This window comes from Lithobates pipiens, unplaced genomic scaffold, assembly GCF_037356315.1.
Source record: "Lithobates pipiens isolate NorthernLeopardFrog02 unplaced genomic scaffold, aLitPip1_a1.2 Scaffold_10, whole genome shotgun sequence".
NCBI lineage: Eukaryota > Metazoa > Chordata > Amphibia > Anura > Ranidae > Lithobates > Lithobates pipiens.
This window is the reverse complement of record NW_027507686.1, coordinates 47,830,046-47,844,354: the sequence shown is the minus strand read 5'-3', so window position 1 is coordinate 47,844,354 and position 14,309 is coordinate 47,830,046. Positions and strand designations below refer to the sequence as shown.

Genomic DNA, 14,309 nt, shown 5'->3' with positions numbered 1-14,309 from the left:
AAAAAGTGCAAGAAAAATACTTGTTCATCCTTCCAGAAGTCTAGTGAACTCAAAAGTTCTTGTGTACTTAGCATTTTTCCTTGCTTTCTCTGTGGACATAAGAACCTCTTATGATTACAGTATAACGGATGGTTGTGACAGACCCAACCAGGACAGGGGCTTTTGGAGAGGACTGCAGGGTAGCCTTTCCCCTACTGACTATGAGCCCTGGCTTTTGAGGGGGCTCCATTGAGAGTTTTCAGGTCCATGTCTCCCTGAAGCACACAGACTCTGGGAATCCTTGCCTGGGATACAGATTTGGGACCTTTTGTGCCCAAACCAGCAATGACTGCTTTAGACTGTGAGACTCAGAGTAGATGTTAATATAATCAGCTCAAATTAACCTGATGCTGGGGTGTCTTGCTATAGTCTGTTTTCTAAGGTGTCTTTCTCCCATGGTATCATTTCCCCATTGTGGGTTTCCTAGGTGTGAATTCCCATTGTTAAGTGAGTGACCTATTATCTCTGCCTGTCTGCTAATGGTGATTATCTTGTGTCCACTTTACATTGTTACTGAACTATTGTGAGATGTTATATGCTTATCTTGATTAGCTTACTGTTTAATTAGATCACTGCTTATGTTTATGGTAGCTGTTCCTTAGATGTGCTGTTTACAGTTTGCATTGGTTAGGATAGTGGTCTCCAAAATGTGGCCCAGGAGCCGGATGCTGCCCTTTGCTTGCCTTTACCTGGCCCTTGGGGCACTTTTCCTCCCACTGATGCTAGACACTATTCCTTACAGTGACCCCAACAATGAGGCATAATTACTGCTACTGACGACAACAACAGGACACTATTTCTCCCATTGACACCAACGATGGGGCACTATTCCTCTCTCCAATGCTAAAATTGTACTGTTTACTTCCACTGACTCCAAGACAATTTCTACTCCCAATGGCCACAGGCCGGCCCCTCTAAAGTCTGAAGAACAGTCAACTGGCCCTTTGTTTAAAAAGTTCGGAGACCCCTGGGTTAGGATCTTGCATGATATATATTCTGTGTGAGTTTACAATAAACACTTCCAGTTTGCACCTAAGCTAGTATCGTCTAGTCCTTGGGTGCAATATTCATCTATAATACCTGGTTCCTGGCTCCAGACTGGAGGAAGCTAAATCTTGAAGGAGGCACCCAAGCTTGGTGCTTGATGGTTCATTACAAAGGTGTTCTATAGTCCTAACACACAACATGACAATATTGATCATCAATAGATACAGTACAGTGAGGGAGCTTTGTGAAGAGTGTAAAGAAAAAAAAAAGAAAACAAAAGCAGCCACCACATCTCAGAAATAGTAAGCTGCATTACATTTTTGTTCTTGGGTTCAGGTACACCATAACACTAAAACTTTTTTCCATCATCCCACTAGAGCGAAAGCCATAAACCTAGTGAAAGACCTACAGTGAAAGACCGACTTCAACTCATCCGCACAACGATAACTGGAGCAAACTAGGATTTTTGTTGGACTCTATTCAGGTGTGAAAATTGAATAGCGTTTTTTTTTTTCCCCTCATGAAACTGAATGCATTAATAACAGGATGGATTCATCCCTGGCATGAAAGTAGAGGTCATATTGAGGAAAATGACACCGAATGTCTAAAAATGTCATCTACTTTAAGAGATCCTGGGCACGATGCCAAGAGCAGCATTTAAGGCAGCCCTGAACGTATGCTCCAAAAATAACACGCCAGAGGATCTGGAGGGTGGAAATCTTGAAGTGACACCTTAAGCGGTGCAAGGTATCATTTGCGGCCTATCGTTTCTTAATAAACATATTCGTATGGCTTTAGGTTAATCAGCCAGGGGGTTCTGCTGTCTTAATCAAAATTCAGAAAATGATAGCACCCTTCCAATAAGCAATAAACTAGCCTGTCTTTTGCAGCAATAGCAAAGGCAGCTTTAAAGCTTTACCATCTAAGGTAAACTGGCTGAGTCGTCTTTTAAATGTAGAAAGACTTATCGAATATTCCCAATACAGTTTTCCAGTGCAACAAGGACCTCCTGGGTGCAAGTTTCAATAAGCCCCTTACATTAAATGGGACCAAGCAAAGGTTCATTGTACATAATCTTTTCTGATAAAGGGATCGCAGTCTGAAGACTATAGAACATTTACCGATAATCTCATTTTCTAATATTAAAAAAATGGAAACTATTTTGAAGAGGAAAAAACAAAAACAGAAGTGATGACTCAATAAGTAACTAATCCTTTTGGTAAATAAAGATGAACAACTCTTTAGGTTGAATTACAAACCTATCCCCTTGCCTTGAGAAACACTTATAGCAACTGCAGCACAAATGGTAAACTGATCCTTAAAGTGCAACTCTGTGCCAGACATTCATTTTAAAATAGGTATTTTTTTTTTATACATGCATGCAAACTGTAATCGAACTATACAATTTATGATATTATTTTATAATGTTATTTTTATTATTGTTCCATTTTTTTTTATTAGTAACTACTAATAATGTTTGTTATTGTTTGCAGTATACCATACATTTTACTTTTTATTTTATATTTTATTGCATATTTATATTCTTGTTTTATTTTTTATTCAGTTTTTTTTTTTTTTTTTTAAATAAATGCTAGGGATACTACACTACAATTAGGGTTACGCTACAGTTAGGGATACGCCACTACAATTTTACATAAAATATGATATATAAAGTGCAACTATGAGACCAATTAAAAGCTGCTCCCCAATTGTGTAGGAATGATCCTATACTGTGAATCATTTAAACAAAAAATCATTAGGGAGGGCTAAAAAAAAAAAAAACTTAAAGATTAACTTATACCAAATATCCAGTAGAGTGCAATAATTCAGGAGCCATACAGCAATATATATATATATTGCTGTATGGCTCCTGACTTACACATATATATATTAATATATTATACTATTATAATATAATATAATATAATATATATATATATATATATATATATATATATATATATATATATATATATATATATATATATATATATATATAATATTATTTATTTATTTATTTATTTTTATTTTATTTTTTTACTGTATAGCTTGTGCAATTATTGCACTTCACTAGAGCGTTTGTATTAGTTATTATTCAAGTTTGTTTTTTAGCACCCCCTTAATTTTTTTAGAAACGACCAAGCTTAAAAAAGAATGCACACTGGTAGCTTATTCACTTATTCTACACATTGGGGTTGATTTTCTAAAACTGTCAAAATGCAAAATCTGGTGCAGCTCTGCATGATAGCCAATCAGCTTCTAACTTCAGTTCAATTAAGCTTTGACAACAAAATCTGGAAGCTGATTGGTTTCTATGCAGAGCTGCACCAGATTCTGCACTCTACAATTTTAATAAATCGGTTCCATTTCCCCCCCAACGATTTTCTAATTCAATTTCCTTTAGATTTACTTTCAAATATGTAGTGCAAGGGCCTGCCTGATTGCATACAAATTGAAAGTGTTTAGGTTTGACCTCATATTATATGATTTTGGTAAATCCAAAGGAACATTGTAGAAGACAATTGTATAATGTATGGTCAGCCTTAGCTTGTATAAGCAGGTGAAATCTATTGATGACTTACAAATAGAAAATCATAATAATAATAGTCAGGGCAAGGCCGACAATTATTTTGTGTTTTTATAAGTATTTTTACATTTTTAAACTTTGTCAAATTATACATTGGAACAGAACACAATGACAAATAAAGAATGTCATTTGAAATAAAGTAGTGGCGCGCTAATATGCAGAATAATTGGATAATATAACTAATAATAATAAACCTACAACATCAGTTGAAGGAATTGTTTTTTGCTTTATTATTTGGACTTTTATTTTTATTTTTATTTAATTATATATTGCGCAAGTCAGCTGGAGTCTTATTTTGTAGATTGTCATATTGCAGCGCTGCCACACTTTTAATTTTTCGACAAATAAAAAATGCTATGATAGTACTGTAATAAAAAATACATTTAGAGATTATTATGCTGAGTAAGCCCAGAAACATTTATTAATTTTAAATAATTTAAATGATCAATTTAAAATAAAAACAAAACCAGTGATCTGATTTTTTTAGTGGTCTGTTTTTTTAAAGTTATTATTATTATTATTCAGGATTTATATAGCGCCAACACTTTGCTCAGCACTTTACAATATAAAGGGATACAGTATAATTGCTATATAATAAAATACAAGGGGGTCAAGAGTTCCCTTTAAAAAATTACACTTTAAACAACTCTGTACCTTAGTAAATTACTTTCTTATTTTAAATATTAAATCAGTTATCAGCTTATAAATTAATACAAAAATCAGTAAACTATCCATCTTTAAAAGTTGAAGAAAAAACAAATTGTTCAGCCAGCCAAGGTCTCTGAAGTGGTTAACGTTTTGATGAATTCCAACTGTACCATGTTGTATAAATGTTTTATAATACGAGACAAAATACAATCACTGTATTTAGGTGCTGTAAGTATGAGATCTCTCTGTATTAAGCTGTGAATATTCATGAACTCTTGTTTCTTTTGATATATCCGCTCGCCCAGGTACACTCGGGAATCTTCCACATCGGTGATGTGAAAATCGTTGATGCCTGAAGTTCAAAAGGTACGTCTTCACTTTACATTCCGTGTCGGTATAAAGAAATAAATAAGGAGGGCACACAGTACATGTAGCTCAACAAATAGCTATTGAATGCGCTAAAATGTTATATCGAGACCGGGATGCTGGAGGTTCACGTACAGACAAACTCTTGGGAGGGAAGAAAATTCCAACTGAAAAAAAAAAAAAGCAAAAAAAAAAAAAAAAGCACAAATCCCAGGTGAGCTTTGATTTAGCAAGATATACTATCTCTGTGTGTTAATGGGAAGAACAGAGCAAGGATTGGACTAAGGAAAATTAACCCTAAGTTATCCCATCATGCCCTGCAATTCAATTATATGTACTGGCAATATTTTCACAGTTTTTGTAAAAAACAATGCATTTTCTATATCCTATTGAAATGTTATGTATTTGTTTATATATTCATTTATTTCATTGTGTTGTTGATAGAATAGGCCTTTAATGTACATTGCAGGCCTCTGTACCATGACAAAGGTTGAGCCAAGTTAACAAAAAATACATCTCTCACTCACTTTTAATTTTATTGTTTTCCCATTCAGCATTTTAAAAATGCTTATACTAAATAGCAGAAGTATTTATTTTTATTTTTAGCTGATTTATACTACCAAGTTTCAGAGCCAAAAAAAAAAAAAAAAAGACTGATTATTGTCAGTGTTATGATGAATATTTTTCTTCTTTCATTTTATTTAATGAACACAATGGACCACGACTAAAAAGCAAGACAGCAAATTAAGATAAAATTCACAGCATTTTTGTAACAAAAATGACATATGATAATAAGAATTTAAAATTAATAATTATCCTATGGATTTTTGTTTTTTTATACTTAGAGTAAGAAGCAGACTTACCTGCTACATAGGTGACTTTGTTGACATTGATGCAGTATGGCAATTGTGAAGGTTACTGATCTACTAACACTGATGTAGAAATTTTACTCAGTGTAAAACAAATTGACATCGGCCTGTGTTTTCACCAACTGCCCAGATAGTTCAGGGGTATATATATATATATATATATATATATATATATATATATATATATATATATATATATATATTCTCCTGAATCTGATTGGGTATTGAATTTTGCAATGAACACCGGCTTAAAACTAATTTAAACTACTATAAAAACAAGACAAAAAAAATACTTTTATTATAATGAGATCCCAACTGTATTGTCTTTTATATATATGTTTTTCAGTAGTAGACATTCGTAGAGCACCACTGACATGAAAATATTGCTCATTCTATTTGTAAGTGATTAATATATTTAATGACAGTATTTAGTTTAGTTTTTCCTATTTTATTTAGCATGAATTTATGCATATAGTTAACCACAGATACTAATTGAAACAATTACCCTTTATTCATCTTATTCACATTTTTTTTTGTGTTTTTCTTATTTTTTTTCTCTTTTTTTTGTGTATAGCTGCTCAAACACCCTATTTATTGTATGTCCGAACACTGTCAATTTTGCAGGGCAGCTTTATCTGCATGTATACGTGGAGAAAGATATACATCAAGGCAATAATGAATTAATATAAATACACTATCATAGCAGGTACAGATGCATCCAGATAACAGAATAGAGTGGGGTTGATTTACTAAAGGCAAATAGACTGTACATTAAACAACAGCTTAGTGAATGAGGTGAAGGCCTGCTGACTTCCATCATCCAATCATGTGTAAGCAAAAATACTGTTTATTTTTATTTTCTTTGCACATGATTGGGTATTCCTTTTTTTTTTTTTAATCAGATAGAAATTTATTTAAACAATGTACAATGTTACACCTCATTCACTAAGCTCTGAGTACATTCCCTTGTAGAGTGAGCAGTGTATTTGCCTTTGGTAAATCAACCACAATATTATTATTATTTTTTAACAAAACTGGAGCAGTTGACCATATACACATGGCTGTTGGCAGGCAATTTCAACCACTTTCAACCAGCTGTCTGTTACAAAAATGACAAACCAATAAAAAAAAAAAAACCTATGGCCACCAGTTTCAGTTTTTTTCAAACTTTCAAAAAACATTATTGATGCTAGATGTGCTGTGAACAAGGCTTATCGCCGAAACGCGTCGGCACTGTCTGTGTACTCACTGGTATGGCAAAATAAAATACTTGAAGACTATGGAGTGGCCAGCTGTCTTTTCTCGATGACTGTCTTGTCTTTTGGTGCATGGGAGGACACCACAGCTTAGGCACCTAGATTGTGACTTCTAGTCTTTAACTAAACTCCACTGCTCTGAGCATCATTTTATTTGAATAATTGATGGTAGGTTACATGAATTGGCTTAGTTGTTTTTGTTAAAATTGTGCGAAATTCAAAAATTCTTGAGAAATGCAATGTGTGAATGGCCATTATAAGGTAGATAAAGTACGTCTGTTGGCTGCTGAGCAAAGACGGCTAGTTTCATATTATTAGAACATGATAAACTGAGGATGGGACCCTCCCCAACAGATGTGCATAATACCAAAGGCCTCTTCTGGGTCAGGCTCTTCTAATTACTGCAGTCCTAATTAAATGCTGGAAATGTGGTTTTGTGGGGAAGACCAAATTGGTTGGTTGGTTGGCTGAAAACGGTCGGTTCAGCAGGAACCATCTAATTGTCAGCCCATGTGTACAGCTCCTTATACGACAGAAGTCAATGGCTGCGAGTCCCGATCACTGTGTTCTGGGGGGACAGGGGGACACAATAGCTATACAATATACAATATGTTAATACAGCAATCTGTAAGGTTTTGTATTGTTCAGCCCGCTGGGTTGAACAAAAATACTTTTCAATTTCCCTTGCATATAATTTCATTGCTTGTGATGAAGTAAATGAACAAAGATTCACAAATATTTACCACTTTTCATGTAAATGAATGTTCTTTTTAACGTATGACCAGGCTCTACTCTGATAAATGAACCCAATTCAGTTCTCTGTGCAAATTTGAGCTTGAGCTATTGTGTTCTCTTTTTTTGCACAGCAGTTATAGTTTAAAGCACCACATGTGTGCTGGAAACAAAAATGTGAAATATTCATATATAATATTTCAAATTTAAATGAAATAAAGTAATTTGTATTTTTAGTTGTGATCATAATAATTTAAAAGAGAAAATGCAAAATTTCATACATTTCTTTTATTAAATGTGTGTATTTCCTCTATAAACTGACAGTCTGCAGCAGTCATAGGTTGTTCAGAATAGGGATGAGCAAATCTGCTCCCTCAAAACTGAAATTGTAGTGACCAATCTGCATACATCGGTTATTTGCTGAAAATTGCTGATTGGAATAATTGGGTAAACCATTATCTTCAGGGAACTGGTAACGTGGGCCTTTTGACCCATTGCAAGTTCAGCCCTGCACTACAGAGCCTGCAGAGGCCCAATTGCCTACTAAAGAGAAACCCAATAAGGAAGAATAGTACTTGTCATAAAATAATAGTAATAATTATAATAATAAAAGAACCTTAAAGCAGTGTACCTGTAAAAAAAAAAAATACTCTCCATACAGCTTGCCCTGCCAGAATGCCACTCCAATCTGTAGAATTCCTTTGCTGAGATCTTTAGCAAACCCAGCATTTATAGGATGTCTATCTCCTGGGTCCCCAGCATCTCTCACTTGTTCCTTCTGCTGACCTCCATGCTATTACTCTAACCTGCAATAATTGAAAGTCAAAGAGAGGAACCAATAAGAGCTGCAGGGACACCCAGGAGATCAACACTTCCAGAAGTACCAGTTTCTCTATGGATTTCAGCAGAAGAGTCTTACTGGATGAGCCAGTGCCCTAGCGGCACAGGAAAGGTGTGTACCTTGAGAGTCTTCTTTTTTTTATTTGATGACACTTTAATAAAGTTTGCATGCCCAATGAGTCAGGTTTACACTGTGATCAGTGGTGAGGTGCTATGAAATGGAGCAGGTCTTCCAGAGTGAACTAGTAAGGGTCCAATGGATCTCTTTACCCGTTTCTTATATGCCAAGATTCCTTCATCCTTGTTTCAGAAGCATGGGTGATCCCTCATCTAATGCCACTTAGTTCCTGCTGGGCTCCTCTTACAAAAACATACAGATGCATAGCTATACCAGCAGGGCTGGGGGTTCTCCAGGAACACAAGACCAACTGCAACATGTGTTGCCATATTTCTATGATCACAGGTTACCTTTAAAGATGGAGGAGGTTGGGAAGCCATTATAATCACTTTAGTGGTAGGGTTACATTGCTTATAGAAACATTCTGCCAGTCTTAAAGTGGTTGTAAAGGCTTAAGGTTTTTCACCTTAATGCATTCTATGCATTAAGATAAAAAGGCTTCTGTGTGCAGAAGTCCCCCTCAGCCCCCCTAACATGTACCTGAGGCCCCTCTCTGTCCAGCGATGTCCATTAATGTCTCCAAGATTCTCCCTCCTGATTTGCTGAGACACGGCAGCGGAGCCATTGGCTGCCTTCACTGTCAATCAAAGTCAGCTAGCCAATCAGGGGAGAGAGGGGGCGGGGCCGGGTCAGGGCTCTGTGTCTGAATGGACACACAGAGCTCTGACTCGGCTCAGGTGCCCCCATAGCAAGCTGCTTGCTATGGGGACACTGAACTGGGGGGAGGGGCCAGGATCACAGAACAGGGACCCGAGAAGAGGAGGATCCAGGCTGCTCTGTGCAAATACATTCTAACTAAACAGGTTTGTTATTTTTGTTATTTTTTTTTTTTTTATGTTTGTTATTTTTATAGGAAAAACAATGAGACTTTACAATCGCTTTAAGTTGAGACTCAGAAAGGGTTAATGAATATTTCCTGTAAGAACTATTTTTCCAGTCACTGTGTTCTGCGTCGAATTACCATTGGGAGATAAATCAGATTTCATCCATAGGGGATGACTGACATGTAAGGGTGAAGAGATATGTCTCTGGCCAGGGATTTAAAAGGCAAAAAAACATCTGCAGAACTTTGACATTTGATGTGTTCTGATATCATAACGTCTTGTCTATGAACAACCTTGTCACTTTGAAGGGTGCTGAGAAGGTAAATTAAATTATTAAGGACCTTCATCTATATGTACAGAAATGTTTACATTATAAATGGAGGTAGAGTGTAAGACGTATTTATAGAATGTTACATTCCATGAACAAAACCATTTTTTTTCTAGTTTTGGATAGAGTAGTGAACCGTTAGAACCTTTGTCAGGTTTTTATTGCTGTCTGCCCCCCCCCCCCCCCCGAACCTAAACAATGGCAGCTGTGAATAGGCCACTAAGCACATAAATATGGTATATGGCTATCTTGCTGCAATAAGTCTTACTTATGACTACTATAGTCACAAGAGATCATGCTAAAAAAAAAAAAAAAAAAAAAAAAAACATTTTCTAAAGCAAAAATCTTGTGGAATCTTCATGCCTCCATCTGAAAAGCACATGTGAAGATTTTTTGAATTTTAAAGCATAAAAAAGACTGAGTGGTCCATTGTGCTTGCTTTTTTTTTCTTTTTTTTTTTACACGATTTATTTTTATTTTTTTGACTATAGATCTATGTTTATCCCAAGCATGCTTGAAGTCATTTACTGTTGACTGGCTCACTACCTCTGCTAGAAGTTTATTCTAAGCATCAACTACTCTTATAGTAAAATAATACTTTCTAAGATTAGTTCTGGACTTTCCTCCAAGTAGTTTAAAGTCATGTTCATCATAGTTGAGCAGTCTAAGCAAAGCTTTGTCTGTTTCTGTGCTTTGTGTAATGCTAACCATTGATAAAGGACAGAGGTTGCAGGACCTGTAAGTGCCCTTTTGCTAAAATCTAGCAACTTGACCATGGAGTGCAAAGCAACAGGTTCACAGGTCCAACTGCTTATACTTACTGTCCCTTTCCATCCCTGCTGCTCTATCAGGCTGCTAAGACCAAAGAATTATACAGTAAAACCTTGGATTGTGAGAATAATTCGTTCAGGAAACATGCTTGTAATCCAAAGCAAATTTCCCCATAAGAAATAATGGAAACTCAGATGATTTGTTCCACAACCATTTATTTATAGGTTTTTCAATTTATAGTCAATAAAAAGATTATAGCAATGTGACCAGGTTGTGTAACCATAAAATGTCCATCCACAAATGGAAGCCTCCACAAGGGGATTAGAAGCAAAATCCATCAAGAGCTACAGAGTACAAAAAGAGAAGAGAAGCCCCATACACACTATCTGTTTTTCTGCTGAGTTTGTCCTTCAAATTTACCAAAACCATATAATATGAGGTCAAACCTTTGGAGTTTCAATTTGTATACAATCAGGCAGACCCTTGCACTACATGGTTTTGGTAAACCTGAAGGAAAAACTCAGCAGAAAAACTGGTAGTGTGTATGAGGCTTAAAGAGGAAGTAAACCCTGATGGGTTTACTTCCTCTTTGATTCCCTGCAAAGGTAAAGCATAATGGATTACTATGCATCGCATAGCAGTCCATTATGTGTCACTTACCTGACACAGGAGCCAGCGAAGTCACCGCTGTCCCCTGTAGTCCGGAGCATCCATCTTCTCGGTGGGTCTCGCTGCTCCGACGCTGTCATTCAGCGAAGCCGCGATGACGTCACTCCCGCGCATGTGCATGGGAGCCGCCACTCGCGGCATATGGCCGTTGACAGCGGCGCGCTCAGTGCGCATGCGCCGTAGACAGCGGTGCCCGTCTTTTGGCAAATATCTCCTAATCCGTGTAGGTTTAGGAGATATTTCTTGGACCTACAGGTAAGCCTTAATCTAGGCTTACCTGTAGGTCAAAGTTGGTTGTAAGGGTTGACAACCACTTTAAGAGTAGCGATATGGTTACATTAATGAAGGTTAAATATTTAGCAACTCACATGGTTGATGATTAAAACAGGCAATTTAAGTATGCAGGTATCCGGGGTAAAGCTGTCCGCATAGACCATCCTCCGCACCACCGGCTCTCACTGCTGTCAGTCTGCAACCATGAGCGGGAAGACTACCTTTCAGTAGAGCGATCTGAAAGCAAGGCTTGAAGCACTGGTGGAGCACAGCATGGAATGGATGTCCTTGATTGCGGTGCAGAGGATGGTCTATGTCAGTGGTTCTCAACTCCTGTCCTCAGGGCCCACTAACAGACCTGGTTTTATGTAGACTAGAATACTGCAATCACTGAGCAGCAAATTATATCGCATGTGATGTATTTCAGCTATCTTGCAAACCTGGTCTGTTAGTGGACACTAAGGACAGGGTTGATGACCACTGGTCTATGTGGGCAGCTTTACCCCGGATGCCTGCATAGTACTGTACTGAACTATAGTCAAAACTTTTTTTCATTTTGGATAAAGTAAGGGGGGGGGGGGGTTATAACCCCTGTGCATTTTTTTTTGTTTGCTGTCTGTGTCGTACTGGGGAGATTTATCTTCACTTCATGTCCAATAGCCAAAACAGGAAGTACCAGGAAATAAGGGAATCCCCCCAGGCCACCAGAACTAGTGTCCATATAAAAAAAAAAATCCTTTATTGCTTTTCTGTGAACAACCCAAAATTTGGGATTTTCTTTTAATCTTACAATCAATAATAATGTTTAACCACTTCAGCCCCAGAAGGATTTGCCCCCTTAATAACCAAGCCATTGTTTGCGATACGGCACTGCGTTGCTTTGACAATTGCGTGGTCGTTATACCCAAACAAAATTGACGTCCTTTTTTCCCCACAAATAGAGCTTTCTTTTGGTGGTAAATTGATCACCTCTGTGTTTTTTTTATTTTTTGCGCTATAAACAAACAAAATCGATAATTTTGAAAAAAACTTTTTTTTTCTTTTTACTTTTTGCTATAATACATATCCAAAAAAAAATAAAAAAAAATGTATTCATCAGTTTAGGCTGACATATATATTCTTCTACATATTTTTGGTAAAAAAAAATCACAATATTGATTGGTTATCGCATCTACAAACTATGGGATAGATTTAGGGATTTTTATTCATTTTTATTGTTTTTACTAGTAATGGCAGCGATCTGCGATTTTTAGCGGGACTGCGACATTGAGGCAGATATATCTAACCTCAAATGACACTTTTTGGGGGCAAGTGACATTATTATGATTATTATTATTATTATTGATCGGTGCTATGAAAATGCTCTGATTGATGTACAAATGCCACGGACAGGGAAGGGGTTAACACTAGGGGGCAATAAAGGGGTTAAGTGTGTTCCCTCAGCGTGTTCTAACTGTAGGGGAGGATGGACCAGCAGCGACATGACAGAGATCACTGTTCCCGATGACTGGGAACAGTAGATCTCTGTCATGTCTCCTGGCAGAACGGGGATCTGCTTGTTTACATAGGCAGATCCCCATTCTGCCTATGTACTAGGTGATTGCGGGTCGGCGGAGTCCGCCCGAACCGACAGCTAAAGAGATTGCGCAGGAGAGCCGACCTGCCGGCGTATAACGATGGCAGCTGGTCGGCAAGTGGTTAACAGGATAAATAGAGATGGTAAATCTCCCTAATGGGGGCACCTTTTTTTTAGCAGGTTTGGTCCAGTCAAGTGATTCAGCAGTTCCTGCTCCCCTGTGTAAGGGAGTGCTCAGCAACAGAAGTGAATTCCTGGATTTATGACATCACCCACAGGCTCCCATGGCTCAGCTGTTGTCGGCGCTCCCTCCTCCCCCCTGAAGCAGCAGCAGCTTACTGACACAGGTGAGCTGGAGCTGCAGGATCATGTGACCCAACTGAACTGGAGTAAAAATAGGTTCACCTGACGCTTTGGCCAATCTGGAAACAGGTTTCACGACCTGCCTTCTGATTGGCAGGGGGAAACTTTAGTGTGAAAATAGCAAGAATTAATTTGCTATCGTCACAAATCTGGGTGGGCTCGGAGTGCAATGCTCTGCGCTCCAAGGCCACCCTTTTTAAAGCCAATTAGAGCCTCTGGCTCTAATCAGGTGCTTAAAAAAAAAATACCCACCCGCATTGGAATCCATGATCCGGCGCTCTGATATGTAGATCAGGGGACGGATCCATGGATGGGGGGGGGGCACCCGTGTGCCCTTTATGGACGGGCCGCCATTAATGAAAATTCTTACTTACGATTTTCCAAAGAAAATTCTTTCGGAATGCAACCCATGTACAGTATGGCCGGCTTTAGGATTTCTTCCACCAAAAAGATCATTCACTTGACAAAATTCACAAGCAATGGTGCCAAAAATATCAAAATAATGCTTCCAGGTACATAAAAAGCACATGTGTATTATGTATTACCATTCAGTTATCCTAAGATGTTAAATCAGACATGCAAAAAAAAATCATTTTTTAAATGGAAAGCAGCCAACAATTCCAGCTGTAGAAATCGATTTTTCTGGAGACGTCTAAGAAAGATCTTTTTTATGATCAATTTTCGTCAAAAAAAACACTATCATGGTAATATTGTAGTCTGGTAACTGTACGTGGTTAATCCATATGATAAAAGTGTTCAGGTTATTACTTCTTTTTTTTTTTTTTTACACTCATTTATACTTTTTTCACTTTATATTTACACTTTGCTCATCAATAACATTAAGGCCAAATTATCCAGCAAAAGTGACAGTGCCAGGGATTGGCACAAACTATCACACTGCCTGGGGAGTCTGAGCAATTAGAGCATTTTTGTAAGATTTAAACACTGTGAATAAAATGTGAGCATTGTAAGCACCTCCGGCAGTGTTATCGTTTTTCTCATC

General features: G+C 37.3%; 1 long non-coding RNA gene across 1 annotated transcript in view; it reads left to right on the top strand.

Moving 5' to 3' along the window:
• The first annotated feature begins 372 nt into the window (after positions 1 to 372).
• Positions 373 to 14,309, top strand: part of LOC143930299 (uncharacterized) — a 55,207-nt gene continuing 41,270 nt past the window's right edge. The window contains exons 1-2 of the long non-coding RNA XR_013262748.1: positions 373 to 1,510; positions 4,567 to 4,627. This is a non-coding gene — a long non-coding RNA (uncharacterized LOC143930299). The remainder of the gene's footprint in view (positions 1,511 to 4,566; positions 4,628 to 14,309) is intronic.